Here is a 6966-nt window from a genome sequence, read left to right on the forward strand (position 1 = left end):
TTGAAGCAGCTCTTGCAATGCAGGGATCTGACTGGAATTGGTAAAAATTCATAATACAATTATGAATTGGTGGACAGAGTGAGCATGAGTTGTAAAGGCATATTGATGACAAAACAAGTGTTTGATAAGCAGCAGAATTTGGCCAATTGAGCCATCTCTTGTCCTAAAAAAGAGGGTTGAGTTTTATTGCTCAGATAAAACTAATATAAACTTATGTTCTGATTTACTCATAATGTCTTATCCTCATGGGCAAGAATTTCCTGGAATAAATAGTACAATCTTCCCTTTTCACAATGGGCTTGCTGCCAGAACATAGCTGTAGTGAAAACCTCTGCTAAATCTAACCCAAAATGGGAAAGGAAAAGACACACATCAACATCATAGTCATTAAACATGTATTGTAGATTCCGGCGAATCTACCACTACTGGTCATCTGATTTACAAATGTGGTGGGATTGACAAAAAAAACATTGAAAAATTTGAGAAGGAGGCTGCTGAGATGGGAAATGGCTCCTTCAAGAATGCCCTGGTCTTGGATAAACTGAAAGTTGAACATGAGTGTGGTATCACCATGGCTATCTCCCTGTGGAAATTTGAGAACAGTATCATGTGACCATCATTGATGCCCCAGGACACAGAGACTTTATTGAAAACATGATTACAGGCACATCTCAGACTGACTGTGCTATCCTGATTGTTGCTGCGGGCGTTGGTGAATTTGAAGCAGGTGTCTCCCAGAATGGGCAGACCCATGAGCATGCCCTCTGGTTTACACACTGGGTGTGAAACAACTAATTGTTGGTGTTAACAAAATGGATTCCACTGAGCTACCTCACAGCCAGAAGAGATACGAGGAAATCGTTAAGGAAGTCAGCACCTACTCTAAGAAAATTGGCTACAACCCTGACACAGTAGCATTTGTGCCAATTTCTGGTTGCAATGGTGACAACAAGCCAAGTGCTAACATGCGCTGGTTCAAGGGATGGAAAGTCACCCGTAAAGATGGCAGTGCCAGTAGAACCACGCTGCTTGAAGCTCTGGATTGCATCCTATCACCAACTCATCCAAACCTTTGTGTCTACTCCTCCGGGATATCTACAAAATTGGTGGTATAAGTACTGTCGCTGTGGGCTGAGTGGAGACTAGTGTTCTCAAACCCAGCATGGTGGTCATCTTTGCTCCAGTCAGTGTTACAACTGAAGTAAAGTCTGTTGAAACGCACCATGAAGCTTTGAGTGAAGCTCTTCCTGGGGACAATGTGGGCTTCAATGTCAGGACTGTACCTGTCAAAGACGTTCATCATGGCAATGTGGCTGGTGACAGCCAAAATGGCCCAAAATTGGAGGCAGCTGGCTTCACAGCTCAGGTGATTATCCTGAACCACCCAGGCCAAATCAGTACCAGATACGCACCTGTGCTTGATTGTCTCACAGATCACATTGCTTGCAAATTTGCTGAGCTGAAGGAGAAGATTGATCATTGTTCAGAAAAAAGCTGGACGATGGCCTGAAGTTGTTGAAATCTGGTGATGCTGCCATTGTTGACATGGTTCCCGGCAAGCCCATGTGTGTTGAGAGCTTCTCTGACTGCCCTCCTCTGGGCCGTTTTGCTGTTCGTGACATGAGACAGACAGTTGCTGTCGGTGTCATCAAAGCAGTGGACGAGAAGGCAGTGGGAGCTGGCAGGTCACCAAGTCTGCCCAGAAAGCTCAGAAAGCTAAATAGTATTATCCCCAATACCTGCCACCCCAGTCCTAATCAGTGTGGAAGAATGGTCTCAGAACTGTTTGTCTCGATTGGCCATTTAAATTTAGTAGTTAAAGACTGGTCAATGACTACAATGCATTATAAAACCTTTAAAAGGAAAGAATATTTTGTGGACCATTTGGGTTTTTTTTGTGTGGCAGTTTTTAAGTTATTAGTTTTTAAAATCAATACTTTTTAATGGAAACTTCTTGACCAAAAATCTGTCACACAATTTTGAGACCCATTAAAACAAAGTTTAATGAGAAAAAAATAGTACAGCCTTGTGTGGCAGGATCTTTAATTTTGAGTCTTTATAATTAAGCCTCATGCTAGTAAACAAATAGGCAAATAAGACAGCATCTTTACTAGAGTGGGGTGAAGTGATTGATACTGATAACCAAGGAAGGACTATTTCCTGAGATAAAGAGTTTTTTGAGACATCTGTCAGTACTTCCATATCCAAGATTAAAAGGTAATGAAAATATACAGCAACCAACCAAAAGCAATACCATTGAGGATTCAGACCTTTTTGGAATAAACATGTAGGTTATACCACCAGGTCAATTATCCCAAACAAATGAAATTCTAGTTGAGGAAGGCAAAGGAAAGAGAAAATGGGGAGTGGAAGAAGAAAGTTATAAATATCAAATATGACATCATGATCAATTGGTGTGTGTGTGTGTGTGTGTGTGTACATGTATATAAGCTAAATTTGTTCTTCTTTATCCTCCTTTTATTACTTATATACTGACTCTTGGTGATGGCTAATATTCAGAGATGAGGTATAACTAACATTGCCCACGGATGGCCACTATAACTAATGAAGGATGCCAGTGTGTGATGCATAGCTACACATTGTTATACTGCTGTTGCTCTTTTCTTAACTTTTTTTATTTTTTCAATTACTGTTAACACACAATATTATATTCATTTCAGGTGTACAACACTGTGTTTAGACATTTATATAACTTACGAAGTGATCACCCTAATAAATCCAGTACCCGTCTGACACCACACATGGTTATTACAATACTATTTACTATAATATTCTTTATGCTATACTCTATATCCCCATGACTATTTTGTAACTACCAATTTGTACCTCTTAACCCCCTACCCGCTTCACCCCCATAGAGCAACCATCAAAATCCTCTCTGTATCTATGAGTTTGTTTCTGTTTTGTTTGCTCATTTATCCTGTTCTTTAGATTACACATGTGGTAAGTAAAATCATATGACATGTGTCTTTCTTTGTCAGACTTACTCCACTCAAGACAGTACCATTTAGGTCCATCCATGTTGTTGAAGATAGCAAGATTTTCATTCTTTTATTTTATGAATGAGTAATGTTTCATTCTATACATGTACCACCTCTTCTTTATCCATTCATCCATTGACAGAAACTTAGGTTGCCTCCATATCTTGGCGATTGTAAATAATGCTGCAAAGAACATATGGATACACATGTCCCTTTGAAGTAGTGTTTTGTGTGTGTGTGTGTGTGAGGGGGGTTATTTGCTTGTTTGTTTGTTTTGATAAATACCCAGAAGTGGGATTACTGGGTCCTTCTTTGTCTCTTGTTATAACCTTTGTTTTAAAGTCTATTTTATCAGGTATAAGTGTTGCCTTATAGCTTCATCCTCGACCACCCCCCCACACACACCAACCCCTGACCTAACCAGGTCATGAGGAAGTGTCTCGGAATGCTGAGACCTGGTGGAATGATATCAGTAAAGCTTCCTCAAGGGAGTGTCTTGGAAGGATGAGACCCGGCGGAATGATGTCGGATATCTCCCTTACTTCATGGCCATGGCAACAGCTGCACCATCCTGGGGGTTTTGTGTGTAGTAGTATGAAGGCACAGCATGTGTTGGAATACAATGGGGCTGGTTGATGGAAACTGGCCTTAAAGCACTTATCACACGGACTTTAGAAAGAAAGTTCCTCTTCTTTGAAGTTTCTTAATAAAAGCTATGTGTTGGCCCGATTCAGGGCTCAGTTCCAGAGACAGAGAACTGCAGTCCCCTGGCCTCGTCTTAACTCTATCCTTGTCTCTTGTGTTTCTTTAATCCTTCGCCGCCCCTCTGACTCCCCACTGCCCATGCTGCACGGGATACGGCATATAAGTACTGCTACTCCAGGTTTTTTGTGTGTTTGTTTGTTTCCATTTTCATGAAATGTATTTTCCATCTCTTTACTTTCAGTCTGTTTGTATCTTTCAATCTGAAGTGAGTGTCTTATAGGCAGCACATGTAAGAGTCCTGTTTTTTATCCATTCAGCCACCCTACGTCTTTTGATTGGAGCATTTAAACTATTTACATTTAAAGTAATTGCTCACAGACATATAGTTATTGCCATTTTATTATTCATATTTTTTATCTTTATTTCCCTTTGTCTTCTTAAAGAAGTCCTTTAACATTCCTTATAATACTGGTTTGTTGGTGATGAACTCCTTTAGCTTTTTCTTGTCTGGGAAGCTCTTTATCTGTCCTTTGATTCTAAATGATAGCTTTGCTGGGTTGAGTAATGTTGGTTGTAGGTCCTTGCTTTTCATCACTTCGAATATTTTATGCCAATCCCATCTAGCCTGTAAAGTTTTTGTTGAGAAATCAGCTGACAGTCTTATGGGAGTTCCCTTGTAAATAACTAACTGCTTTTCTCTTGCTGCTTTTAAGATTCTTTGTCTTTAAACTTTGGCATTTTAATTATGATGTGTTTTGGTGTGGGCCTCTTTGGGCTCATCTTGTTAGGGACTCTCCATTTATCCTGTGCTTGTATGTCTATTTTCTTCACCAGGTTAGGGAAGTTTTTTATCATTATTTCTTCAAATAGGTTTACAATTTCTTGCTCACTCTCTTCTTCTTCTGGTACACCTATGATGCAAATATTGGTACATTTGATGTTGTCCCAGGGGCCCCTTAAACTGTTTTCTTTTTTTTTTTGGATTCTTTTTTCTTTTTATTGTACTGATTGGGTGTTTTCTGCTACCTTATCTTCCAAATCACTGATTCAAACCTCTGCTCATCTAATGTACTGTTGATTCCCTCTAATGTATTCTTGATTTCAGTTATTGTATTCTTCATTTCTTTTTTTTTTAAGATTTTTTTTTATTTGGGAATTGGGGGGATTGGAACAGCACTGGGGAACTGGAGGAAGGGGAACAGACAAGTTGCTGTCCTTTTGTTCTTCAGTCTAGTTGTGGAGGACGTTGCTTCACTGGCCCAAGTTGGCACCATCATTGTGCTCTTCCCGGGCAAAGCAGATCAGTCACCGGCTTCTGGATGGCCACTAACTGCATCTGCTGGCCACTCACGCTGGCTGCTGGCTACACACGGTAGCCCATGGCAATCCACTACAACAGGGGCTGCAGCCTATGCCTTCGCTGGCGACTCATGGCAGCCCAGCTCCAGGTCAAGCTGTTGTTCAGCATCTTAGCTGTGGAGGGCAGTGTCACTGGCCCTCATATGTGGGATCCGAAACGTGGCCCTCTGGCGTCCCAAGCCAGCTCTTAACCATCGCGCCACTCGGCCAGCCCCTATTCTTCATTTCTGATTGGGTTTTTTTTTTCATGTTTTCTATCTTTTTACTGAAGTTTTTTTTTGTTTTTTTGTTTTGTTTTGTTTTTTAGCTGAGCCATCCTGCTACCTGTTGGCAGCTCAGCAGCTGCTCAGCTCGGGCTGGGACTTGAACCACTGTTGCTCAGAGCTCAAACTCTTGAGCGAGCTCTTAACTAACTGAGCCACTCGGCCGGCCCTTTGCTGAAGTTCTTACTGAGATTATTGAACACCTTTATAACCAGCGTTTTGAACTCTACATCTGGCAAATTTCTGATCTCCATTTTGTTTAGTTATTTTTCTAGTGTTTTGTTCTGTTCTTTTATTTGGGACATGTTGGCTGCCTTTCTGTGTCTGTTTCTATGTATCAGGTAGAGCAACTGTATCTCCTAGTCTTGATAGAGTGGCCTTACATAGTAGGTGTCCTGTGGGGTCAAATGGCACAGTCTTCCTGGTTACCTGACCTGGGTGCTCAGGTGTGTCCCTTGTGTGTTCCCTCCTGTTGTATTTGAGCCTTGGTTTCTGTTTGCACATCAACGGGAGAGATTGAACCTCAAACTAATTCATAGTAAGAAGTGGCCATGACTACAGTGGAAGAGTTGTGGTGCAGGGACTGACCCTATGGAGCAGGGTTTGCTTTAGCAAAGCTCTGGCACCTGCTGATTCTGCCTTTTTGGTGTGTCTTTTGTGGAGGAGGTTGGGTAGTCTGAAGCTAGTCACTGATTCTGTTGGTTCTGGAATCTCTTAAGAGGGGCTTTGTTACAGGCCAAGGTCAGCCACTGCCTGTGCTCTGCCTATGGCTACTCAGTATGAGCCACAAAGTGGTCTGCAGATGGTTGCCACTTGTTCTGGGCTTGCAGATGACTGGAGAGGCTAAGCTGCAAACTGAGGCTGGTTGCCGCTAGTGCTGGGCTTGGGGCTGCTTAGCAAGAGGTAAAGAGCATGCTGAGGCCAGATGCTGCTTGTGAACCTTTGAGAGATTTTAGGAAATTTCACAGCATGAGCCAAGATAGGCAGCTTGTATGAAAAAGCCAGTGGCAGCATCTTGGGTGGGCCCACACATTGGGTGGGGCATGGTCTCAGGGAATCACCAGGGTGGGACTCAGATGTGGTTCCCACCTTTGCATGCAGGCTGTTAGGGCGGGGTGGGTTGGGGGGGGCTCAACAAAGGAACAGTAGCTTCTGTCCTGCCCTTCTTGCCCTCACCCTGCAGCCAGACAATTCAGTTTCTTCTCATATGTCCCTGTGCCTTTCAAGCTGCTGCCCAAATGCTGGAGCTCAAAGCAAGTGAGTCCATCAGCAAGTAAATCTGTTCATGGTCCCTTTAAGAAAAATGCTTAGAGATGACATGATACTATATATAGAGGACTCCAAAGACTCCATCAAAAAGCTATTGGAACTAATAGACAAATTCAGTAAGGTAGCAGGATACAAAATTAATATCCAGAAATCAGTTGCATTTGTATATACCAATAATAAACTATTGGAAGGAGAAATTAAGAAAACAATTCCATTTACAATCACTTCAAGAACTATAAAATACTTAGGAATAAATTTAACCAAAGAAGTAAAAGACTCTGAAAACTAAAAGACACTGAAGAAATAAATAAAAGAAGATACAAACAAATGGAAAAACATTCCATGCTTATGGATAAGAAGAATTAATA

General features: G+C 41.6%; 1 pseudogene; it reads left to right on the forward strand.

Annotated features, from left to right (window-relative positions):
• The first annotated feature begins 350 nt into the window (after positions 1-350).
• On the forward strand, positions 351-1724 carry LOC109378219 (elongation factor 1-alpha 1 pseudogene; annotated as a pseudogene).
• Positions 1725-6966: the final 5242 nt, after the last annotated feature.

The sequence above is a fragment of the Hipposideros armiger genome, unplaced genomic scaffold, assembly GCF_001890085.2.
Source record: "Hipposideros armiger isolate ML-2016 unplaced genomic scaffold, ASM189008v1 scaffold_1807, whole genome shotgun sequence".
NCBI lineage: Eukaryota > Metazoa > Chordata > Mammalia > Chiroptera > Hipposideridae > Hipposideros > Hipposideros armiger.